The sequence below is a fragment of the Typopeltis vanoorti genome, chromosome 4 (genome assembly GCF_054136105.1).
Source record: "Typopeltis vanoorti isolate ZY-2024b chromosome 4, IOZ_Tvanoo_1.0, whole genome shotgun sequence".
NCBI lineage: Eukaryota > Metazoa > Arthropoda > Arachnida > Uropygi > Thelyphonidae > Typopeltis > Typopeltis vanoorti.
The window spans coordinates 27547341-27575008 of NC_143552.1; the positions used below are offsets into that span (position 1 = coordinate 27547341).

General features: G+C 37.2%; 1 protein-coding gene across 6 annotated transcripts in view; it reads left to right on the plus strand.

Annotated features, from left to right (window-relative positions):
• The first annotated feature begins 12730 nt into the window (after positions 1 to 12730).
• Positions 12731 to 27668, plus strand: part of LOC150107182 (uncharacterized) — a 141700-nt gene continuing 126762 nt past the window's right edge. For 5 of the 6 annotated variants that reach the window (XM_090391716.1, XM_090391718.1, XM_090391721.1 and 2 more), the window contains exon 1: positions 13383 to 13611. The gene's annotated coding sequence lies outside the window, so the exon portion shown is untranslated. Of the gene's footprint in view, positions 12895 to 13382; positions 13612 to 27668 lie in introns of those variants that run through there. The other variant, XM_090391717.1, reaches the window with a different exon arrangement.

Consider the following 27668-nt stretch of genomic DNA (forward strand, 5'->3'; position numbering starts at 1 on the left):
CTCGGAATAATTTGAAGAATAGATGGGCATGGGTTATGGTGAATACTGAAACTACTAGAATGTATAAGGTGTAGAGGTGGTGCGAGAACTAAAGGAATCTACAGTTTTTGTATACTAATGTAAGAAGCATTCGAAATAAGGAAAGAGTTTTTGGCATTAGTCAGTGCAATCTCACCAAAAGTTATAGGCATTAGTGAAACTTGGCTGAAAGCAGAAGATGTTACTGGAATTGAATGTGATGGATATAGTAATTTAAGGGAGAACAGCTAAGATAGAACAGGAGCAGGAGTACTGCTGAAGAAATGCAAACAGAAAAAAAATGTAGGATACCAAGAAGATATGCATCTGAATGATAATGCTTTGAGGCAATCCGGTGCGGAATAATGTAATCCCCGGGTCTGTAGCAGCAACCAACCCCATAGTTGCTGCTACATACCCGGGGAGGAGGGGATTACAAGAGAAGATGTAGAAGATATGCATCAGCAAATTAGCACGATGAGTAAGCAGATCGAGTAATTATTATGGGTGAATTTAACTACAAGATATCGACTGGGAAGAGCAAAGATCACTGGCAAAAAAAGGAAAGGAATTCATACACCTTCTAAGAGATAATTGCTTGAAAAGCACATATAACTGAAGGGACTCAAGTTGTGAGAGTGTTCGATCGCGTCATAGGTTCAGAAGATCTATGCATAAGTAAGGTTCCCATTTTACCTCTGATTGTTAAGAGTGATCATGCGGTATTGACTTGGTAGTTTGCAAAATTTGTAGATTTTTCACTTAAGAAGTGATATATACAGAACTACAGGGAAGGTAATTATAACAAGCTTCGGAGGCAGCTTACAGACATTCCGTGAGATAAGAAATTGCAGGGAGAAGATGTTAGCAGTGCATGAGATATAATCGCATTAAATGAATGAGTAGTAGTATTATAAGTGATCTGCAAAAATAATAATCATCATAATAATAATAATAATAAAATAAAAAAATAAATTTATGAAAGATTTACAAGGAGAAAGGTGATCAGCCAAAGCTCAGGCTAGAAAGGTTGCAAGCATAGTGAGGTAATCAGATTACGAGAACTTAGTCAAGCAGATCAAAGAAAATTCCAAAGAATTATTTTGCTCAGTACCAAGAAAAGAAAGAATGACTTTGGAAGGATAACATACACATCTTATCCAATTTTGCAGATCACTTTAGTGAGTGCTCATGGTAGTGAGGAGACTGAGTCAGATGTAATAGCAGAGTTACTGAGTGACCACTTTACAAAAGTCTCTCTCCCGAATGAGGATATTAGTGTCATGCATTGCAAGAACTGATATGAGAATTGAGATTAATGAATCAGACATATTTAGGTTATTGCAGAATTTAAACGCAAATACTGCTATAAGTATGCATGGGATATCAGCCCATTCAAACTTACTTTGGGGTTTAACTTCAGTTTGAAGTATGGTAAGGTCCCTAGGAAGTGGAAGGGAGCAAAATAGTTCCGGAGTTTTACAGTTCAGCCTACTGATGGTTTCACACATGTATATAAGTGCCTCCGTAGCGCAATTGGAAGAACAACGGTACATTGCGCCCTTCGATTGGAATAGGCCTAAGTTCGATTCTCGTCGCGACGAGAAGAATCTTTATCTGGACGATTTCAATCAAAGATGAATTAGTCGATCTCATACGAAGGTAGCAGGGTTTTTTCTCCCGGAAACTCGGGTTTTTCATCCCGCAGACAGACAAATCGGCCCTTCAGAACACACGGAATTTACAGAAAAAAAATACTAGTTGTGGAGGTGGGCGATAGATGGCGTTGATGGAGATGATTAGTAGTAGAGGCTCGGTGTAGTGGTTGAGACTGTTGTAGGTGTCCTACTCCGATGAGTCTTCGGACTCCTTGGAGGTGTCACGAATAATAATAATAATAATAATATAGCAAATGATACAATCAATTTTACTTCTTGGCCCACAACGCCTACAAAGTTCAAATACCTCTTGGATTTCAATATTCCTGGCACCACAATCACAGGTTTGAGACCAAACCATAACAAAACAGCAAAACAATAACAGGGAATAATATTCCCCAGTAAGTATCTTACCCTTTTCAATATAATTAATGAACAAAATGCCATTAGCATCTTAAAACACACGATGCCATGACCTTTGCTGCTGATGGAACCGAATTTGTCTTCTTTGGTGCTGAACAACCGGCTTCTGTCTTATGTTTTGACTGCTGTTGGATTCTGGTGTGTAATGGTGAATTAGGCTGACCATATTTCTTTGAGACAAAAACGGGATATTGGGATGGCAAAAACGGGACAGGGAATGTGTAATATTCGGCATTCATGAAAAAGTAAGACTATAAAAATGTTTTACTTTGCCTAATATGTATGGTGAAAAAACGTTAGTAATTATTGCGTCTGATTTGGTACGTGCTGAAGAAAATTTTGGTTCATAAATTTTATTGATCAATACCGACAAGTAGTCATTTATGCGAAAATTTTGGCCTTGACCCACAGTATGATAAGCATACTGTGGGTCAAATTTCACTATTACCATCATCTCACAATAAACGAGCTAATGTTTTTAATTGAAGCCAGAGTCATTTCAGCATCCGCATATTTCTGGCTGTGTAGATGTTGGCTTATGTCGCTTCTTCCTCTATGATCGACGGAAAAATGGATATTACAATTTTGTCATACCACTTTTGTTCCATCACTGCACATCTTATCCAGCTCAATAAATTTGAATTCTTTCTGGAGATCGTCATTAAAACGGCAGTTTCGCCTCTTTGACATTGCAAGGATAGACTTAAAGCTTTAAAAAAAATAAGACTTAAAAGTTTAAAAAAATATGAAATTTAAACCACCGGCATTGAAGAACAAAGCCACCGGTTAGCATACAAGCAAAACAAAAACTAACACTAGAGCAGAACAGACGCCGCGTCTGAGACGCGCAAGCATTGCCAACATGTATTTTTTATTTTCTCGGAATAAATCACTGCAGATATCGGTATTTAGTATCCAACAATGCGACTGCATAGTCATACAACTTACTGGTATCCATGATATTGATATACGATTATAGGTTTTGAATAATAATTTATGATTGACCAATATTAAAGTATATTTATAGTTTTTATTAAAACGGGACTAAATTGACAATTTCGTTAAAACGACGGGACGGCCGGATATTTTATGAAAAAAAAATGGTACTGTCCTGTTCAAAACGGTACGTATGGTCAGCCTGTGGTGAATGCAAGTCTCATCCATAATAATAAATCGACGCACAAAATCAGTTTAATTTTCGATAAAAACACTCCAAGCACTGTTCAGAGATTTTCATACGAGTGCGTTTTGATCTACTGTGAGCAAGCGCGCCACCCATCTTGCGCAAAGCTTTTTCATTTGCAATTCTTCATGCAAATGAAGAATTGAAGAAATGAAGAATTGCAAATTTCATTTGCATGAATCATTTCATTTGCAAAATCCTAGACATTCTTTTGAAATGGCTATATTATCAGCAATTTCACACATTTTGATTCACCGTCATCCAATACCATATCGTGCACTTGATCAATGATTTCTGGTTTTATTACACTTTTTGGACGTCCTTCAAGTGGATCGCCTTCAATTCTGGTACAGCCACGTTTAAACTCGGTAGCCTATTTTTAATTGTCGAAAACGAAGGAGAAGAGTGCCTATAAACTTTTATTAACTTCGAATGAATTTCTTTTGGCGTTTTTTACAAAGAATTTTATAACCACACGATACTCAATTTTATCCACCTGAAGGGATTGAGTTTTACTTCAGACAGCTGTATGAAACAAACTACTTGATAGAATGACTTGCAATTTCACTTGGATGCTTATGACAGATGTACCAACTGAAAAAAATAAAATTTGCTGATAGTGTTGCCGTCTATGGTCGAGGCCGAAAATTTTTCAGATCACATTGGCATGTACTTACACTGATGTACTTCCTTCAAATACCTCCATAAATCAAAACCTTAAAGAATTCTGTACAAAAAAACAATCAAACGAAATGCTGCTCAAGGAAAAAGGCCTAAATACTGTCAACTTTCATCCTCCAAACAAGTTATATGTTATACCGATGGACCGTCAGACAGATATACGATTAATCGAGGCGCTGATGCTCTCTTTCTACTCCCGAAGGCAAAAAACTTTCAATGCAAGCCGGCGACTTCCAATTTTACAAGAACATTCTATGCAATAAACAAAGCACTCAAAACCTACTTAAAATTATCATCATCTCAACGATCAGAGGGAATTATAATTTACAGTGACTCAAGATCTGGAGTCAAATCAAAAACAGCAATACCAAGCTCACCCAAGATATCCATAAACTGTTAAACCGACTAAAGTGTCCGGGAAAATTTACATTTTACAATGGATTCCTGTTTATGAAGATTTTTGATTACAATGAAGTAGTTGGTAAATTAGCAAAAGAGGCTTGAGAACTCACCGAAGATACTGACATGATAACTCTTGCAAATGCTAACGCACTATCCAAATCTGAACACTAATTCCACTAAAATCAGGGATACAATACCGCATATTCGAAAAAGAAATGTTGACAGAAAGATGTACACGAAGCAGTGATGGCTAAGAGGAAGGAAAAGCAGAAGTGGGACGAGTCCAGAATGGAAGAGGACAGAGAGGAATACAGACAGAAAAAGCGAGAAGCCAAGAGAGTTGTTGCTATGGCATATCAAGAACTTTATGATCAATTAGAAACAAAGGAAGGACAGAGAAAGATTTATTTATTGGCAAAATGTCAGGATATAGAATACAAACGTGGTTTGATGAGAATAGACATCTTTCTAGAAAGCAGTATAGTTCAGTTAGGTGGGGACGTTTTCAGTAACATTTTTGCATTTTATATTAGGCAGTACTTTAATGGACACAAGTGATGCTTTGGTGATATTTTCTCTTCATTTTGCAAAGGCATGAGATGGAACACCATATAAACTGCTGTTGAATTTGAGAAAAGCATTGGCGAGTCATTCGATAGCATGGTTGCAGGGATGATTAGGAGCAAGAGTTGTATGGGAAGGTGCAATGACTCGAAAGGGCAATATGACACGTAATCACCAGTGCTCTGTTTTTTGACCCATTGTTTGATCTTTTTATCAATGATATGCACTGATTTCCATAAATTAAAAAATAATGAGAAAAAGCGCGTTAAGTAAATAAAATAAAATAAAATAAAATAAAAATAAAGGCCATGTATATTGTGTAAAATCCAGAGACACAGCTTCTAGTTACTGCATACAAATGAATGGCGCTTTTAGTGATATATGCAAATGAGTTACGGCATAAAACTTGGCAATTTAAAGTGGTTTCACATTTCGTGTCTGGAGTAAGAAGAAGGCATTTTGTGATAACAAAATGTTTCATATGGTCTTGATTCCTTTGACTCCAAAGAGGGGTACAAGGAATCAAAGAAGAATGTTCCATACAACTCACCGTCTGTACTCCTTAACTTTCTATTTTCACATAACGCCAATATCTGCATTTTATGGCACAATCATCAATCATAAATCGGAACATTATTTATTGCCACTTTAGTACATTTTTTCTGTAAATTGTTAGTACTAAGACCGATTTACCAGTAGGCGGTATGAAAAAATAAACAAACTGAGATACATTGAGAAAATACCATGATATCTTTCTGAATCTACGTCACCTTTAATTGAAAAGGCAATATATAGATTTCTCTTATCGCGATGACAATCGAACTTCGGTCTTTTCTATAGCATGCGTACGATGTTCTATCGGTCTTCTAGGTGCGCTACGAAGGCGATTAAGATGATTTGAACGGATTTGTACTTTGGGAAGAAGAAGAAGAAGAATGGGAATTGCCAATTCGATGATGTTGCTACGTGCAGATCCACGTACCTTGGCCAGAGAAGATGAAATGAGATATGTTGTATCGCGAGTACTTCAGTGTATCAGGCTGATGAGATGACTGATTTGGGGGCTGTAAGGTACATGTAGATGAATTTAAGGTAATATATTAAAAAGTTAAAGGTTTTCCAGAAAACTACTCCTTTAATGAGAAGTAGGGTAAAGGAAGTCCACTGTATAAGGCACTAATCAGAACATGTCAGGATTTCTACACAGACTTTTCACCTGGCTATCTGCCTCATAGGAAAACTTATGAGAAAACTATAAGAAAACTTAATCTTAATGAAGTTTCCTTCAGAACTTTCACGGTAGAATTGAATGAGTGGTATCATTGAATCAGGCATTACCTCTCTTACATCAGATTGATGTGAGGAAGATATTGCATAGCTTTATAGGAGAAAAGGAAGCTATTCCTGAACCCATATAAAATGATACGTGTAAGGAAGTGAAAATGAGATTTGTTGTACAGCGAGTGATGAACTGGTCGAATATCGAATACACCGCTGGACTGGGTGGAATGACAGTTATTGGGAAAGATACTGCATAGGATAATAGATGGAAGGAAATTGACAGGTTATTCTGCCATTTTGCTTGAAACTGTTTAAGGATCATGTGTAAGAAACTGGAAAAAAGTGTGCTGTACCAAGTGTTTTAAATATTTCGGTAATTAATAACAAAAAACAAAATATATCCGATGAAATTAATAGTAAAATCATGGCTGGAAATAAGTGAAATTTTATTTATAACAAGTTACTGAGTAATAAGATTCTCAATCGTAATTCTAAATTAAAACTTTATAAAACAATTATAAGACCTGTAACAATATATGGATGGTAAATGTGGCCTTGAACACAAAATATAGAGATAATACACTGAGAATCTATGAAAGAAAATATTAAGGAAAATACATGGACCAAGAAAAGAAGAAAATGGAATAGTGGGAATTAGAAAAAATAATGAACTTGAACAACTAATTAATTGTGAAGATTGGGGCATACAGAAAGAATGAAAAAAGAGAGGGGAGTTAAAATTATATTTGAATGTAAACCATTAAAAAGAAAGGTAGAACAAGAAAAAGATGGAATGATGATGTATAAAAAGATCTTACATCTTTAAAAGTTAAGAATTGGAAGAATATTGCAATGAAAAGAAAAAAAAATGGCTAAAAATTATTTTGCAAGCTGAAACTCATAAGAGTTGTAAAATTAGAAGTAAGTGGTGAACGAGTGGAATGCACTGATAAAGTGGGTGGTGAATTCCAACACTGGATATTCCGCAAGAATAATTGAACAGTAACATTATCAAAACAAACTCAAAGCATCATTGCTTACGCATATATACCACCTATTCATATATATATATATATACATCAGCGGCAGCCATTGTCAATCAACTCTGCTGGATGAAGGCCTTTCCAAGATTACTCCAAGACTGTCTATCTATGACCATTCTTTCCCATGTCACTCTTGCAAATCTGATGATATCATTAATCCACCGTGATTTAGATCGGTGTCGTAGTCGTTTTTCCTCTCGTGGAATCCAAGCCAGTACTTTTTTGTCCATCGTTGATCTTATCTCCGAGCAATATGCCAAGCCCATTCCCACTTCAGATGTTTCAATCTTCCTATGATGTCAGACAATTTGGTTTGATTTGTTATCCACATATTCCTTTGGTGATCCAGTATTGTGATACCAAAAATATTTCTTTTCATAGTAAATTGTGTTGTTCTTAATTTGAGAATTTCCTTTACATTTATTGTCCATGTTTCACAGCCATATGTCAAAATAGGAAGAATGCATTGGTTAAAAACTTTTGTTTTTAGACATAATGGTAGTTGACTCTTGAATATTGAATGTAATCTTCAAAATGCTTTCCACCCAAGCAACGTGTGTCTTTTAGTTTCGTCCATGATATTTTGTTTCATTGATATCTGTTGTCCTAAGTATATGTAATGATCTCCTTGATTAATTTCATCATTATTGATATTTATTACTTCTGGTTGATATAGCTATTGAACATAATTCGTGTTTTTTAGGTTTATGTTTAGGCTAACTGTTTTGTTAACAATTTGGGGTTCATGGATATGAGTCCGTAATTCATGTGCAGTTGAAAATCACTGTCATGTGCAAAGCATAAATGGCTTAAATATCTTCGATTTATCCTTTCCCAATCAAGAAGTTCGAATATTTCTTCTAGGCATGCTGTGAATAATTTCGGTGATATTATGTCTCCCTATCTTAAACATCTCTGTATTTCCACAGTAGAGATTTTTCCATTGAAATGAATTGCTACTGTGGCATTGGTGTATGCTGATTTGATGGTCCTGACGTATGGCTCCTCCAATTGTTGCTTTCATAATGCGTTAAATATTGCACAAGTTTTTACTGAAAGAAAGGCTTTCTCATCATCCATAAAACCAATATAATGGTAAATGATATTCATTACACCATTCAGTAATCTGTTGTGCAAATTGAATATGGTCCATTGTACTAAAGCCACTTCGAAAGGTTTTCCTTTTTCTTTTGGTTGTGCTAGGTCCAGAGTCGTACAAAGCCTATGAGCTAAGACTTTTTTAAACACTTTGCAAACCACTGACCGTAGACTGATGGTTCGGTAGTTCGCCCATCAGCTATTTCGAAGTTTCTTCTTCTTCTTCATTTGATTCATCATCCTGATATAGTATTGAGTAAAACTCTACAATTCGTTTTGCAATAGCATATCTATCTTTGGTTATGGGTTCATCTTTAGTTTGACTGCAACCATCTGTTTATTGCTGTTCATCAATTGCTGTTTGGTACTTTTGAAACTACATTTCTTTTCAGTTGTTTGTTGTATGACTTTACAATTGAAATTTCTTCATTCTTTCTGATACGTTTTGTGATCGTTTTGACAATTCAGTGTAATCAATTTTATTCGGAAGGTTATTTGATTGTTTCATTTCACTTAGTTTTTTCATCAGCTGTTTTGTTTCTTCAGAAATTTTTTCTTGTTTCTGTTCTGTGGTACCAGTTATTTCATATGAGGATTGTAAAAGGTTTTGGATAATGATATCATTACTTTATAATAGATCAGCATTGTTATCTATAATAAGATGTTTAAATCTATTGTTTAGTTCGTGTTGGAATATATATATATTTTTAATGTTGAGTTTGTGTACATCTATATTTTGCTTTGATCTTCAAAGTATTTTCTTCTTTCTTGTTGGCAGTTTATTTGGATTTTGCTGCGTACCATATATTGAAGGTGTTTATAAAAATCAGTCTTGAAAGATGTTTTTCTTATTGCTGAGGATAAAATCAACTTCACTAGTTTTGCCATTTGGAATTTTCCATGTGCACTTCCTATGTTTGTTTGTTTTTTTCTTGAAAAAAGGATTCATGGTGTCCAGGTTTTTTTTTCCTGCAAATTATATAACCATGCTGCTCTATCGTCTCTCATGCTATATCCAAATTTCCCATTGAGCTTTTATCTGAATGTTGGATACCAATTCTAGCATTAAAGTCTCCCATTACAATTCTGAAATTCTGTTTACTTTAATTGTAAAGTTGGGATATATCATAATAGGTTTCAGTTTCTTCCTTAGTTTGACTTTTTGTTGGCATCGACTTGAATGATTTTAAGAGTGTATCTTTTTGCGATTTGGACAACAATACTTGCTGTTCGTTCAGCTATATCGTCAAATTCTAATACACTGTTCTTCAATTTTTTGTTGATCATGATTTCCAACTTCATTGATTCTTTCCTTATCTTGGCCTCTATAATATATTTTATCTCGGTTTTTAATTGAAGAATTTCTTCACCATCACGTCTAACTTCACAGAGTCCGAGAATGTCCTATTTTAGTCGCTTTAGCTCTTCAGTTAGTTCAGTTAGCCGTGCTTCACTGCTCAGACTCCTACAGTTTAAAGGTCCAAGGTCTAGTTCCCAATGGAAGCATGATCTGGTTACCCGGGGATCTCAGCACCCTTTTGTCTTCATGGTTATCCGACTGCTGCCATAGGCAGTAACAATCTGGCCTCTGCAGAATGAGGGCCATTTTATTTCTGTTTGATTTTTCTTGGAAGATTAGGCCATACATTTACCATGCTGGCCCACTGCGGGTTGGAGAGTGGCAACATTTTCACATGGGATGGCCAGTCTCCAAACTACTAGTCCGTAGTTCTTTGTTCATTATATTCAGCGATACCCCCGGATATCCAACGGATGGTAGTCAGGGTTTTCCCCCATCCGCCACTTAGGGAACGCGCTCAGTAGCCCTTGGGAACTCCGAGTACATACACTATATATAATATATATATTATGTATAAAGACTGTCTATGTTGTTCATAGTTTTTTAACCCTCAATGTTTAGTGTTTCTTCTTTTATAATGTCACCTGAAGAAGTCTGTTACAGGCCGAAACTAGTAGTGTGTTTATATTAAAACCTTTTTACTTAAATCTCGGTTCTAGTCATTAGTCATTTAATTCTTCATAAAACTATCTATGTTAACCGAGTCAATGATCATTCTGTCATATATATATATATATATATATATATATATATATATATATATCAGCTAACGCCTTTTTATTCCCGTTTATACGGGAGTAGGCGAGGCCATTTAGCCCTATCTAACTTTTGGAGACTGAGTGGGCAGTTCAATCTCCACTGGTACCCAATCAGAGACAGATGGCCCAAGGCTATCACTAATTAAGCGGTACGCAGTGAAGAGAGACGGCTCAAATGTGCCGCCATCTCGTGGTCTCTAACCCTAACACAATATATTTAATGTCTGAAATAATGTGGGTTCTACGGTCGATTTTCTTGAGTTTACAGGACGAAAAACCCGAGTTTCCGGGAGGGAAAACCTGCTTGCCCGTGCCAGAGATCGACTAACTCGGGAACCGGTCGAAAAAAGGCTTAGAAAAATTTCCTCTATTCGCCGACTAGACTCGAAACCAAGACTTCCTTCGTGCGGCCAAGCGCGGTGGTGTGCAAACGCCACATCCGCTACACAGGCTCTCATATATATATATATATATATATACTGTATATATATATATATATATATATATATGACAGAATGATCATTGACTCGGTTAACATAGATAGAATAGTAATAAAGGAAGAGAATAGTAATAAACATTGAAGTATCTAAAAACTTGAAAATACAGGTAAAATATCGTCACACATAATTAATACATAAAAAACGTGTTATTTTTTCAAGTTGTTCTAACAGACGTGCCATTGTTTATTGCAAGTATGCGTGCAGACTCACGTGAACGCCAATATTGAATAACTGCAGCATGGCTATCTGGGATGTTATAACTCAAAATTTTGTTTAAGTGGACAGGATTCAGAAGGATTTCCCTTGATTCTATAATTTTTCTCTCAAACTCATCATCAGAGGGAAAAATATTTTCTGATCTATCCTAGCAAACGAAGTGGCTTTGTTGATCATCATTAGGATTATTTGAAAAAAGAACATGACTGGATAAAGCAGTTGCATGTGATCTTTTGTAAGAGATGTCTCTTTTATGCTCTTCTATACGTTGCTCTACAGATTTGTTAGTTTTTCCGAAATAAGGGATATTGCAATCGCACCATAATTTATATACAGTTGGATATTTTAGGTTGTGATGAGGAGGCTTCAGCTAACGCCTTTTTTAAATCGCGTATATAGAGTAGGCCTTTAGCTCTATCTAACTTTTGGAGATTGAGTTGGAAGTTCAATCTCCACTGGTAGCCAATCAGAGATAGCTGACCCAAGGCTATCACTAATTAAGCGGCATGCAGTGAAGAGAGACGTCTTAACAAGTGCCGCCATCTCGTGGTCCCTAATCCTAACACTCGTATTTAATGTCTTCTAGTCGCCGACTAGATTCGAAACCAAGAGGTCTTTCTTCGTGCGGCCAAGCGCCGCGGTGTGCAAACGCCACATCCACTGAGCTACACGGGGCTATATATATCATTTTTTTGTAATTTCCTCTGTACCCTCTAGAAATTTTCATTCCATTGATGTATTGCATCAGTCCTCTTAGCTGTCTTTGCCATCTCTACAATGTATCATTTGAATTTTAAGGAATTCATATACTAATTAAGAGGGAGATGTTAAATCCCGTTTTATTTTATATAGCCTAAGACGTCTTACATTTTCTGCTTCCTCTAGTACATTTCCAGAAATGGTCTGAAGCTTCCTGTCTATCGATCCCAGTATTGAAAAATTATACTTGGAGACGTGAAAGTGGCATGCACTTCACTTTCCCAGTTTATTTGGAACGACGTTAAAAAGCCATTACATCAGCTGTATAATATTCACTTGCTGAGTATTATCCGCAAACAACTAAATATCTTTCTTCAGATATAAGATCGTTGACATAAAGATTATATAGTCATGGTCGTGATAATGAGCAATGAGAAATCCTACTGTTGGTTTTGTACAGAAGTTATTTTTCCAATTCTCTGATATCGTTCTTACATGCTTTTTTTTTTTTTTTTTTTCATGATTTGATATTAGAGAATTAATTTTCAATAAACTTCACAGCCTGATTTCCAAATCCATACATTGCAACTTGCAACATCAAATTATAACGAATATTTTCAAGTTTTGTAGTCACTTTAACTTGGAGACAAGTAGGAACCTGCGAAAACATGACAAAAAATATTGCACAATGTCCGAAAAACTTTTGTACAGATGGTATTATGGCTCAATTGCCCTCTTATTATTTCATTTCGTTTTATATTTTTGGCACTAGGTTGTATTGCATTCTGTGTTTTCATATGTGCTACAAATTTCGATGTAGCTATGTTGTGTATTTGTGGAGTTCGATTATTATAATGAAACTTATTTTTTATTGTACGTATTTTATGAATTTAGGTAATGAAGTAAAATTTATTCTTTGAGTTCAGGTAACGGGTACATATAAGAAAAGTACGCGATAACAACAATACCATTCAAAAAACACCAGAATCTATAACGGAACGAAAATTTGAGTGAGTGTTGCTATTTAAAAAAAATATATATATAATAATAAATATATATATATAAAATCCAATGAACAGAAGTTTATGTATATCGAATAACCTATTAACGCGATCACTCAGGTAACAATTTATATGATACAGTATGTTAAATTACAGCAATTTTAAGTGTTTTATCATTCGTAGTTGTGGAATTTTTATGGATGAACGGTGATCAATTATACTTTGTTAAACAGCTCCAAATTTTGCTATGGTGATACAGGAAAAACGAAAGAAACTACATGCGTAGGGAAAGGAGATTTTTGGAACAGCTTATATGAATAGAAACTATTTGGAAATAGTTCAGCAATTGTATACTATTTGCAATGAGCACCAGAAATAATCTTATCAAGCAATTAAAGAGCAATAAATTATCAGATTCACTTAAGACTTGAAAATAAAGTAAATTATTCGGTTATGTGACGTCTCCATCTGAATGGATTTTTTCAAGAAGAATTAAAGTTAATTATATAATATAAAACAGTGTTGCTTTGGTTTTATGAAAATATGGAGTGTTACTTAGAATGATGTATCTTTAACTGCAGGCCACAGTTATATCAATTTGTCACCAACCAAAAATGTCAGGATGTATAGTTTCTTGCACCCAGGAGTGCCAAAGTCATTATGGACTGCATGGGAAAATTATGCATCTGTCCCTAGTTTCTTCATGGATTAATTCTGTATCACTCTGTAAGTGAGTTTTTAACATTTAGAAGAATTTTAAAAAAGTAGAAGTTGGATATGTGAATTTGGATAAAATAGCAAAAACATAATATTCGTGTAATACTTGTGTTCTTTGTACTATTAGCAGTTTATATGAAAAATATAACCCTTAGTGTAATATTCAGCTTCTGAAAAGGTATGGCCATGCTTATGTCAAATGCTCTGATATTATTATTATTATTAATGTAGGCACCTCAAGGATGCCAGACACTCATCAAGAGAGAGGATACCAGAAGGTGTAATTCCTTGGTGCCTATCATATCAAACAACTAAATATCCTTCTTCAGATATAAGATCGTTGAAAGAGGATGCACTCACAATGTCCACTATCAGCTTAATCCATTTGCTCACTACATACCAGGAAAATAAATCGACTTTGAATTCTTCCCGATTACACCCTTACTCAGCTTCCCTGGATAACCCAAGTCACCCAACACACACACACCTGCCATGAGCTGCAAAATTTACCCTATAATTTTAAGCACCCTTTACTGCTTGTATGTTTCTATCATATCTCCTGTTATCCTATTTCTCAAATTGAAGACTACAATCCTATGTATCTTCGTATTCAAAGTTCTACAAGTCAGACATGATTTTGGTTAGTGAGTGCTATACCTTATCCAGTATTTTTTCATATCCATGGAACCCTCGTAACTATATCTGAGCAGAGTAGCCTAGATGTAGTCTCATCAAGGCCTTTTAAAGTGGGTGAAACAACATTGCAGTTATTCAGTGTGATGTCTAAACTACCAACTAACTCACTGTCTGCTGTTATTTATCCATAAGTCTCTAGCTTCATGTAAGTTCATATTTTGTGTAAGTTTTTAATATACACTAAATTTAGATGTACATACTTTTAGACTTAGAATTATTATTGACATGAAAAATTTGCTTGCATTCAAATTATCAATATCGAAGTCCACAACTGGCAATAAAAATACTTAATGTCTTTAATACTGCTCTCTTCATTTAGGACCCAATTCAGGACTCGTCTGTTATTGACAGTGTGGCACCACACCTTCTGTGGTGTCTGCAGTGCTCCTGTCAACCCTTGAAAATCCGAGGGAGAGAGTGTGATTTTCGTGCTGGACCATACCCATATCTGCAGAAGGTCTCCAAGGTGAACAGCCTCTAGTCGATAGAATAATGTAGGTAAGGGAAGTCTGCAAGATGGATCTGTAACTTTAGGACAAGGATTGGCTCTGAGGACAGAGCCTGTTGGGCTGCTGTTTGAAGCGGGTATGGCACTGCACTGGGACTGGGCAAAACTGTCCAGTGATGGAATGGTTGAGCCTGGACGCTTGGCCGGCCTATTTGGCCGAGTGGTTAGCTTATCTGCTCTCCAGTCAAAAGGCTGTGGGTTTGAATCCCACTCTGGGCATGGATGTTTGCGATTATCTGTGAAAATACCACTGGTGGTGGGCGGTAGATGCTGTTAGTGTAGATGATGATTGCAGTTGCGGTTCATTGTAGTTGGTGAGTTGAATGGTGAAGACAGAGTTGTAGAGTAGGTGACCTCCGTCGATGAGTCATTAGACTCCCTGGAGGTGTCATGTAATAATAATAATAATAATAATTGTAATGTATTAAAAACCTGCTATGTTAAACCTAGAAAATGAAGGCAAGTTAACTTGGCTTGGTTTGTATGGAGGTGACATGTTTTTTTTTATCTACCTGTAGAGCATGCAAACTGACTAGAGAACATAACAATTATTAGATATTAATGTATTGGTCTCATAGCTTTAGTTTCTTTAGTTGTATGGCATCATAGCTCCCCCTCATTTTTTTCGTCCTCATGTTAATCCTATTCATGAGAGGTTGTACACCTATGTATGTTAGTACCATGGATGGAGTAAAGGTTAGCTAATTCACAAACTCTGCGCTAAAGATGAAACAGAACTTCAGGCCAGCTACCTGCATGGTATTGGGTAATTTCTATATGCTAGATTAGCAGGGAAAAAACCACTAGAGGATCAGTATTGGCACAGGCTATAGGAACTTTTTCTTGTTCTTTATTCCAGCCTCTTCCCAAACTAGATGGTCTTTAATACAGGCACGTAGGGTTTACAACCCTGCAGCTCCAAAAATCATCTGTAGAACTTATACTAATTCATACAACATCAGGACCTTAGGAATGCAAGATGGTGGTAGTTGCCATCGTAAGTCCACAAATCTTTGGTAGATATAAACTCTGCTACTGAGATGATGGTTGAAGACTATTTGTTCACTAATTTTCAAAAGGTTGGGGGTGAAAGAGTTTCACCTACTCCCTTTGCAAAATTAAAACCACATAACTATAGAAACACACGTATACTACCACGTATCAATACCAGGTAACATCACATGCCTCATCGAAGAGAAGCAGTTCCAGCCATCACATTAGAGGTGACTTAATTAAATGTTTGACCAAATATAGCAGGCTAATTTTTAAGTTGATAATTTTGTATGGCCTGCGAATGATGTTATAAATATCCAAATGGCCCTTAGTAGAAAAGAGGTTCCCCACCCCCTGCCTTAAACCTTGCAGAATCAGATCCTCCGTATACCACTTTTTGATATGTGTCAGTGAGCCATTTTCTTATCCATGCTAATATTGTATAATCCAATATTGTATAACCCATTTTCACCAATTTATGCAATGGTCTACAATGCTATATTCTGTCAAAAGCCTTAGCAAAATCCCAAAGTATCATGATGTATCCATTCCCCTTGGCTAGTTCAATGGTAACATTGTTATAGAATGTGAGCAAGTTGCTAAAACATGACCTTCCCCTAGTAAACCCATGTTGTTCATTGCAAAGTAGAGATTCACTGTCAACCCATTTCTGAATGCAAGCCCTAACCAATTTTTCCAGAATCTTCACCACTATTCCTGAGATACTACTTGGTTGATAGTTGGATACATTGGTCTTTGCACCACCCTTGTGCAATGGAATTGCCAGCCTGGCTGGCTGAGTGGTTAGTGTATCCGCTCTCCAGCCAAAAGGCTGCTGATTCAAATCCCACCATGGGCATGGATGTTTGTGATTGTCCTTGGAAATACTAGTGGTTGTGGGCGGTGGTAGTCAGTTGATGGATTGAGTGGCAGAGACAGAGCTGTAGAGCAGGTGCCCTCCCTCGATGAGTCTTTGGACTCACTGGAGGTGTCTAATAATAATAATTACCATACATTCCTTCCATTCCTGTGGAATCTTCCCTGTTCTGAGATTCATATTAAACAGCCTGGTCAAAGGAATGGCCAGTTCAGCTGAACACTCTTTTAGCACTTGTGCTGATATTCCATCAGTCCCTATTGCTGAATTCTTATTCAATTTTTGCAACAGCTCTAATACCTCGGCCTCACATACCTGTGTTTCTTCTAGTGAAGAGGTAACAGTGAGCTCAATGTTGTGTTCACCAGGTTAATAGATTTTAACAAAATGGGCATTCATCAACTGAACAACTTCTGCATCTGTAACCTTCACGCCATCTGGATTTAGAACAGTTATGCTTTCATATTCATTCGTTGTCTTTAGCATGCAGAGCCAGTTTCTTTTCATATTCAGACTTTGCTTTGCGTACAACAATTGTGACTATTCTAGGCTGCTGCTTATAATATTCACAACAGACGTCATCCCTATGCAAACGGAATTCCTTCCACATCATCCTTTTCTTACAAATCTCTTGCTTAATAAGCTAAATGCATCCATTTGACTCCTACTCTATTCTTCGGACTCTCATGACACATTCTGATATCTCATCATTTAAGTATTGTTTAAATGCTTCTCATGCACTGTCCATGTTCTTCCCATCCAGCAACTGATCCCATTCCACTAAACTCCTCAGTATGCTCCTCAGTTTGTCATAATTTCCTTCTTTGTAGCTCAGCATGTAATCTTTTTTGAATGCAATATTCATAAACTTAGTCACTTCCCAAGTGAGTACTGCATGATTACTGTCACCAACCAGAGGCAGAATAGTTTTAACTGAAATGCCCTCTGACACTATAATCAAATCTAATACACTTTGACTTTGAGTTCCTTCTGTCACCTGCTGCTTTAGGAAGTTGTCCTGCAACAGCTCAATAAATGCATTTTCATTCTTCTCATGAGATTGTACTGCTATCAAATCAATATTTGGAATAATTGAAGTCTCCCATTATAATTTCTCTTTTCGTGCTCATCTTTTCTGTTTGGTGATGCATTTCTTCATCACTAGCAACCGATCCCCCATTATTATACAAGAAATCCACATATAGGATTCAGAATAGTTTGCTCACACTGCACACAATGAAATTCATCTGCAATCTGAAGAGGCTAACAAATGTTCATGCCTTGTATTTTGAGATCACAGCATTAGTGATTAGGGAGTAGATAAACTGTTCATTCAGTTTTGTTTTTTAATTAATGTGACCCCACCTCTGAAAGGTTTAAAACGAGTACATTAGTACTATTAGTGGCTAAGTTATGTTTTTATTATTATTATTATTCAGGCCTCCATGGAGTCAAAAGACTCATCGTGGGAGGTCCTTCCTAAGAACATAAAGTCTGTCGAGACTCATCGAGGGGAGGTCCCCTGCTAAGAAAAACAAAATCTATCATACCACTCCTTAAACTCATTGACTGTTCTCGCTCTCACCACTCCATCAGGCAATGCATTCCACGGTTCAACCACCCTCCATGCAAAGAAACCACTCCTCACCCTCTTGCTCAGAGTTTCCTTTCATAACTTCCAGGGATGGCCTCTTGTCATGACTCCTTCCCACTGTTCAACCAAGCGAAAGAACTCCCCAGTGTCAACCCTGTAACCACCTCTCAACAGTTTAAAAGTCTCAATCATATCACCTCTCCTTCTTCTATCCACCAAACTCTGCAGTCCACATTCCCTCAGCCGATCCTTATAACCAAAATTGTACAATCCTGAAACCGTCTTTGTACCCATTCCACAGTTAATTTATCCCCTTCAAATCCTGGGGACCAAATCTGAGAACAATAATCTAAGTGTGGTCTGATCTGAGACTTATACAACAGAATGATAACCCTTTTATCTCTGCAGGTCAGTGTCCCTCTCATATTTGCAGCAATCCTCTGTGTTACCTTCACCACCTTTGCAATATGTCCCCTAAATTTCAGATTTCTATCAATCATCAACCCCAGATCTCTTGTCTCCTAATTCTTCCAGTATAACTCCTCCCATAGAGTATGCAGCATCCCATCGATGTTTCCCAAACCTCAAGACCTTACATTTTTCTGCATTAAACTGACACCCCCATTCATTTGCCCATCTATCTAGCTTATTCAAATCCTCTTGCAGGGCTACCACATCTGCACTATTACTAATAATCCTTCCCAGCTTTGCATCATCTGCAAACAACTGAATATCCCCTTGCAATCCACTGACAATATCATTGATATGAAGGTTAAACAATATAGGTCCTAGTACTGAGCTCTGTGGGACCCCACTTGAAACCCTCTGCCTCCTTGAAACTGCCCCACCATACACAACTCTCTGATACCTATCAGGCAGCCAATCTTGAATCCAGTTGATCAATCTGACATCCAGACCCATGTGCTGCAACTTAAATATCAGATTATCATGTGGCACCCTGTCAAATGCCTTCGCTAAGTCTAAGAAAATTGCAGTATATGCCTTTCCCTCATCTAATGGTCTTGTAACTTTATTATAAAAGGCTAGCATATTGCTAAAACGAGCACCATTTCACAAATCCATATTGACTCTCACAGATAACATTACCCTCATCTGCCCAATGCTGTATACGGTCCCTCACTACTTTCTCCAAGATCTTAACAACTACTGATGACACACCAACTGGCCTATAATTAGACACTTCCAGTCTATTTCCACCCTTATGCAATGGCACTATCTTACCTTCCTTCCATTCCCTGGGCATCTTTCCCGCAGCCAGACTTTCATTGAAAAGCCACGTTAAAGGCACTGTCAGTTCCCTAGCACATTCTCTCAAAACTCGTGGTGAAATACCATCCAGTCCCACAGCTTTACTGACATCCAGAGTACTCAGTATCTGAAACACACTCTCCTCCTGTACCTCTAAACCTTGAACCTGCCCTATCCCTCTAACATTAAAACTGACTCCTCTAGGATGAAATACTCCAATAAAGTGTTCATTGAACAATTCCAGTATGTCTTCTGCATCAGTCACTCTATTCCCATTTTTATCCCCTGATATCATTCTTCCACAGTCATTTATCCTCTTACTGGCTACATAGCTAAAAAATTTCCCTAGGATTTTCTTTGGATTTTAGGGCCAATCTCCTCTCGTATTCCAGTTTCGCTTTCCTTACCACACTAGTCACTCTTCTGGTCTGTGTCGTATATTCTTCATGCATCTTCACTTTCACCTGTCTCCTTATATCTCTTCCATAGCCTTTTTTTCGCACGCAATTCCTGTTTAATATTGTTTGTCATCCGCTTTTGCTCCAAATTGTGTCCTCTTCTTCACTCGCGGTATACAAGTTGCTATTGCTGCTAACAAATATTCTTACAATTTCCCGTGCACTAATGATATCCCGGCCTTCCAATTCCTCCCTCGATGAAACTTCCCGAAGTTAACGTCTAAGACTATTATAATCACCTGCTTTATAATTCCACATAAGTTCCCATCTTTTTGATACGCCTGCATGTCTATTCATTTTCCAAGTCAAAACCATATGGTCACTCTCTCCAACTGGTGGGAGAGATGTCATCTCAGTTAGTATCAACTCTTCTGATGCTATAACCAAATCCAAAACTCTTGAACCTCTTGTTCCCTCTGTTACATGTTGCCTAAGACATTTGTCCCTCAAGAATTCTAGAAATTCCATTCCCCTATTGGTACACGAATCTTCCTCTCTCCAATTTATACTACTGTAGTTAAAATCTCCCATAACAATCATTCTTCTTGCACTTGCCAAACTTAACTGTCTAAACATCTCCTGGACCCCATCCTCTGTGCTCCTGGGTCTGTAGCAACATCCCACTAAATATCCTGTCTTGCCCATCTCTACCTCACACCATATGCTCTCAAAATCATTTGTCTCACTGTCTTCCAAAGCCTCCACTCTTAGAGGACATAGATCGTCACTTATTATAAGCAGTACCCCACCACCATGCTTTTCCCTCCTATCCTGCCGAAAAATGCTTTATCCAGCGACTTCTATTCCTGTTATTATATTATATTATATAAAAATTATTGTTATCACGTCTCAGTGATAACAATAATTTTTGTCCAGAAACCACCCCCCCCTAGCTATGCCTCTGATGGATGGTATGCCTATGGGGGGGGGGGGATCTGGAAAGTTTGGATAAACACCTAGAACAAAAATGATATTAAAGCGACTGATTAACCACAAGCAAGAGCATATCTTAAAACCTTTTAACTCCCATGTTTCATCATATTTTAATAATTTGTTTGTTTTCTTTCTTGTGGTTGTGTCAGTTGTTTTATTATCATTTTTGTTCTAGGTGTTTATTAGAACCCCTCCTTGTATTTTACCACCAACAGGGTGTTCCAAGTACAACATGACATGGATGTTTGTGAATGGTACTAAGTGAGAGATCACACTCAATCTATTGGAAACCTGAAGTGGCTTGAAAAGTTCCATGTTTGGTCTCTAAAGCAAGGCTGATTTCCAGCCTTGACAGCAAAAATGTATAGGAAGAAATGTCTGGAATATGTAGATGCATGCATGGATTATATTTGAGGATAGAAGGTAGCAGCATGGAAAGATGGATTACATTTGAACATGGACACAGGCATTTGGAGAGACTGTTGTTTTCTAGGCAAATGATTGTAGTGTATTAAGGGAGGGAGATTAGAATTGCAAGGTGGAACCTAGTAGGGATTGCCTCATGTTGGGATAATGACTTGAGAAATGAGAAGTTGCATACTGTAATGCAGATCCAGGTGAAGTGTACAATGTATACAGATGCTTAAAGTATTAGGAATAAAGGAAAGGGAATGAGTTTATGGCATTGATTGTAGGTATCAGTGATACCTACAATCAATGCATATTTCATCAGGATATGGAAGGTAAACACAGTAGTTGTAGTGTTACTTATGATAAGAGATGAATTGTGACCTCCCAGGGTAGAGAATCAGAGTGTAAATAACACTGATGGCTTTCAGAGTATATGGTATGAAATAAATGTTTGTAGGACAGGATTTTTAGTGGGATGTTGCTGTAGACCAAGGAATATAGATGGTGATGAGCAGGAAATGTTTAGGGAAATTAGTTTGGCCAGTGCAAAGCGAATGATCATTATGAGGACTTCACTATAGCAGTGTAAAATGGACAGAGAAAGCAGCACACAGTAGTTAGGGAAGTGAATTATTAGACTTCTTGAGGGACAAATGTCTTAGGCAGCATGTGGTGGAGGGAACACAAGGATCATGAGTTTTGGACTTGGTCATAGCATTAGAGGATCTGATGGTGACCAAGATGTCTTACTTGCCCCCATTTGGTGAGAGTGATCATGTACTCCTCAACTGGAGGATGAATATGCATGTAGAAGTATCAAGACAGGAAGAATTTATATGGCATTATAAGCAGGTAACATTCATTGCTTAGAAACTAGCTTGGAGTACAGTGGATGGAAGAATTTGAAGAGAGATGTTAGTAATGCGTGGGAAATACTTAAACAATTGTCTGATCTGCAGAGGTAGATTGTATACCGTGAATGAAGAGAATAAAGCAATTTACAGTGAAACAAGTCAAATTAACTACTCTAAACAGCAGTTAATTAAATTAGCGCAATTGGAAGAACAATGGTACATTGCCCTTTGATTGGAAAAGGCCTAAGTTCGATTCTTGTCATGACAGGAGGAATCTTTATATGGAATTTTTCAATTGAAGGTGAGTTTGCCGATCTCATGGTGGTAGCTGGGTTTTTTTCTCCCAGAAACTTGAGTTTTTCATCCTGCATACAGATACTTGCTTTACTTTCTGATTCCAGAACACCAATCATATCCTCTCCATCCAAAAAACAGTGGCTTGTATCGTCTTGTCATTGACCATCAGAATGTCATCCGTGGAGCACACATCGATTAGATCTGGGCAACATAAAAGATGTTTGTCAGTTTGGACGTCACAGCTGTCATCATCTGCATAATTCATCAGGTTACTTCTGCATCTGGACACTCCCACATTAAGATGGTTCAGAGTCCTCCAGGTGCTATAGGGTAGGTGATATCCCTTGGTTAACTCTTCCTTAATTATGGGGGCTTCTTGAAGTTGAACCGATTGCCTCCATAGAACAAGGCGCCGCTCCTCAGGTTTATGGATCAATGGTTTAGTTCTTTGCATAAAGCTATGCCTCGATTTGAGTCGAGAAGCCATGATGATATGGCCGCACATTGGATGTCTTTCGTCCGTTATCTGCTTCTTTTTCTACATCTCATCGGCCACTTGACGTCTTATGCATGGTGGTGCTATACCTGCTAAGGGATACAGCTTGTTGACTGGGGTTGGTCTTAGGCATCTGATTATAATCCTAATGGCATTATAAAAGCCACATCCACGTGTTTCGCATGGGCGGATGCCACCCATACTGGAGCAGCATACTCCCCTGCAGCAAAACACAATGCCAAAGCCATCAAGCGAAGTACCTCTGTTGAGCTCCCCATGTCATGCTGGTCATTTTTCTTATGATGTTATTTCTTGCATGGATTTTTCCTTTTAGTTCCTGGCAATGTATCTTATACGACAAGGTACGATCCAGCTTGACTCCAAGGTATTTGGGATTGCTGCAGTGTTCGATACTTTTTCCTCTCCAGACAATGTTTAACTGGTGTTTTGCTTCCCTGTTGCGCAGATGGAAAGCGCATACCTGAGTCTTGTTTGGGTTAGGCTTCAGGCAATTGGTCTCATAGTATTTCAGAGAGTATTTCTAAGGCTTCTGTCAACCTCTTCTCAACTTCTTCAAAACTCCTTGCTTGACTGCATATAGCTGTTTCGTCGGCATAGATAAACATCCTCACTTGTGGGTGGGTTGGCTGATCATTAGTATAAATATTGTAGAGCATCGGGGCCAATACGCTTCCTCGAGGTAAACCAATCTTCTGATTCCTCTATCTGCTCTTCTTTCGTTGCAAAGTTACGTAGAATCGTTGATTCTGGAGCACATGGGGGTTTTAACTACATTCATGAGGTGAAAATCTTTCGTTATTTGGTACAACTTGACCAACAGTTTCTTGTGATTAACAGTGTCATATGCTGCTGAAAGATCGATAAAAGCTGCTCCAGTCACAAGCTTCTTCTTGTAACCATCTTCGATGTGCTGCATGAGATTCAGAATTTGGCCACAGCAGGACTATCTGGGACGGAAACCGGCTTGCTCGGGTATAAGTTTCTCGTCAATGTTTGCTGCTATTCTTTCCAGAATCATTCGTTCAAAAACTTTATACAAGTTTTTTATACAAGGAGAGAAACGGGGAAAAAATTCTACGACTCTGTAGGTTACTTTCCAGATTTAAGTAAAGCTACCACTTGAACTTTCCTCCATAATTTGGGCAACTGAAGAGATTCTACACACCTGTTCATCAATTTCACCAGCCATTGGATGGTTACCGGGCCAAAACCCTTTATCTGTTCTGTCCGAATGTCGTCTGGGCCAGCAGCTCTATTCTCTTTCAGGTGACATATAGCTTTTCTTAGTTCTTCTTCGGAGAATGGAGAGGCTAATGAATTAGTCTCAACTTCTTTAATGCGCGTAAGATTGGTTTTCAGTATCTTCTTGTCTGTCCTGCCATTCAATAATAGCTGGTGAGTGATCTTGTTTGGTGTGACCTCTGTTACGTAAACTGGAGTTTTAGTTGGATCGTTGCTTAAATTCTTCTCCAGTTTCCATGCTTGTCTGCTGTTCTGTTTCATATCCAAATCCTTCAGTAGCTTTGTCCATCAGTTTTTCGCCTGCCTCAATTGTGTCTACAGCGAAAGGATCCTTGTCATATCTGATTTTATATTATTTTAGTTGTTCTATCTGGTTTTCATTAAGCCCAGCCATATATTGAGTTCTGCACCCTCGTGGTATGTGCTGCCGAAATACTATTTTGATGGTATTCACGAACTCTTTATAGTACTTGGATCCCCTTCAAGAGTGTTTACTGTCTGATCGAGTTCCTTTGCAAATCCGTCCCATCTTACTTTTTTAAAATTAAACCGTCGCTTAAAAGGTGCTATCTCTGGATTGATAACAGGTCTGTGCTGAGTTCTTAGTATCGGCTCTTCTACTATCTTCATCGTTTGCACTGCTACTTGTTCACTGATAAAGATGTTATCTGGATTATATTCTCTTCTCCACCTTCCAATATCGAATGATGGTCTTAACTTAGGATCGTGGATCATCTTCAGTCCTTCTCTCTCAGCCCAGTTTTCCAGCTCAGCACTATTCCTGTCAGTCATTTTGTAGCCCCTCTGACAATTAAGGTCTCCAAGTATTATTTTAACCTTCTGGGCATTAAAGTTAGCAAGTTCTTTGAAGACGAAATCTTCATTAGGTGGCTTATATACCAATGTGATTGTGCAGGACTTGATCTCAATGGTTAATATCTCTGTATTATTATGGGATGCCATATGTATAGATTTAATATCCAAGTCTGGTTTAGCAAATATAACACTACCATATTGCTCGTGTGGTCTCTCAGCTACTAATTTCATGCCATGAATTTTTGGTCTACTGCTGTTTACTGCTCGATGTGTCTCCTGGTTAACTAAAACATCACATTTGCACGTATCACACGTCTGCTAATTAAAACTTCCTTTTCGGATGACAGTCCTTCAATATTTATTGAAGTCGTCTTAAAAGCTAGCCTTGAAGAAGGCTGATTTATAGTTCGCATGATTGTTCTGGTAGCTGAAGGATTAGCCAATGTTGAGTTTCAACGTTGGCCAGAGTATGCCGATTGTCATTTCTGAGTGATCGCTTTTGTATATAACACAATCTACGAGGAGGCTCCTTCAATGTACCCCTGCATACAGATAAATTGGCCTTTCTGACACACGTAATTTACAGACAAAAAATACTAGTGGTGGTGCTATTGGTGAACAGTAGATGGCGTTGGTGTAAATCAGTGTTTCTCAGAGTGTGGTACGCATACCATCGGGGGGAAAGGTCTTCAGGGGTACGTGGCAATTTTCGACTATGCATCATTAATGCATGGAATCATTATTAAGAAAAAAATGAATTAATTTAAACGTATATACAGGTAACCCTCATATAATGCGGATGTTAGGTTCCGCAGAAATGCCGCGTTATATAAATTGCGTTATGCAAGTCTCATCACATAGAAAAAGTAGGGTTATGTTCTGAAATCATTTTTTTTTTTTATTATATAAACAACAATGACATATCCAACAAAAAATATATTTTTATTTAATTCAGGTCATTCATGTAATTTAAGAAAACATATAAACTATGAAACAAATACATAGTATAAAAGTATAAAAATTACAATTTGTACTTAAACTTCATTGCACATTAATGCATAAATGTTTTAGGCAAAATAAAATAGTGCATATTTTAATCTTTCATAGCACGAGGATTTGAGGATTGGTTAATAAACACTGGTTTTGTCATGTAATCACCTGATGCATTACTACAAAACAGTAGAGTAATTCTATCTTTGGAAACTTTGAATCCAGGAGCTGATCTTTCATTTTTCGAAATATAGGTGCGTTTTTGCACTTTTTTTCAATATAACCTGGATTTATCCGCATTGAATACCTGGTCTGCACTATAAATGTTTATAAACTTTAAAAGCTTTTTTTTTGGTAATAAGATTTCCATCCATCGGAATTTTCTTTTGAGGTGCAATCTTCTATCGAAATCATTAGAGATTTCTCCATTTTTACATTAGAATATCGCGTACACGAGCAACGCGCTTTGCACTTATCGTTGACCTAGCAATAATGGATTTTATGTTCATTTTGTTTGATTGTTCGAATTGTTGATTCATTTAAATTCAAAGTCCCTGCAAAAACTCCTGTTTTTTCTGCATTTTTCAACCGATCCAAGATTCTGAATATTTTTCTTTGAGAGAAATTAATTTTGTTTTCAATGTTGGTTTTTCCCTTTCGTTGCAGTTTACTATAAAATTACTATAAAAATAATTTTTTTCACAAAAAAACAAGCATTACATATTGTATGTAACTCACCAGAAAATAAAGTGCTCAGCTTGAGATGACCACACTTATGATTTTTAATGCACTTTCCTGGCAGAAACGACAATTTTCAACAATAAACGTTTTATACAGTAAACAATTGAGGTACTTGCATGCTAAAGGGTATTTCCCCTAATATAAATTCGCTACTTATAATTACATGCGGAATACAGGCAGACAAATTTAATGAAGATAAAATTTGATTTTTAAGTTGCACGGTGAAAAACATGAAAAGATGAAGGGTTACTACAATTTGTAGACCGTATTTTTATTGGAACCATGTTGTATAAGTACTGCATTCAACAAGAGTTACTACAACTTTAGACCACGTTATATCGAAACCGTGTTGTATAAATACCGCATTATACGAGGGTTGCCTGTATTTCTTAATAAATTACACACACACACACATTGATGGGGGAGGGGGAATATATATATATATTAAATCATATTATATATGAATTCTCCTACTCAAATTGCGAGTTACTATCACCCTGACGTTCACGTCGGGGCAATAGTAACTTGCTCCCTGCGGTAAATAACACGCTCTCTGTAACAACTACTATACTGCAGACCCACAAAAAAAATTAGTTTTATTATGTCCCTGAATAAGGTACAGACACATTTGCAGGTTGTGTCTCAACAAATAATGAAATTACAGATAACTTGGATAAAAATGGCACTAACTAATGAATCCCATGTCTCGTTCCACAGAAACTGCTGTATAGACTCAAGAAAAACCATATGTTGCACTGGCAACACATGGTTTTGTTTGACACCACCCCGTCATGAACGTGATAAAACTAAGAAATATATAGTGAATGTGTTTCAGATATTATAGAATTCGGTTGAACAGAATTAGCATTT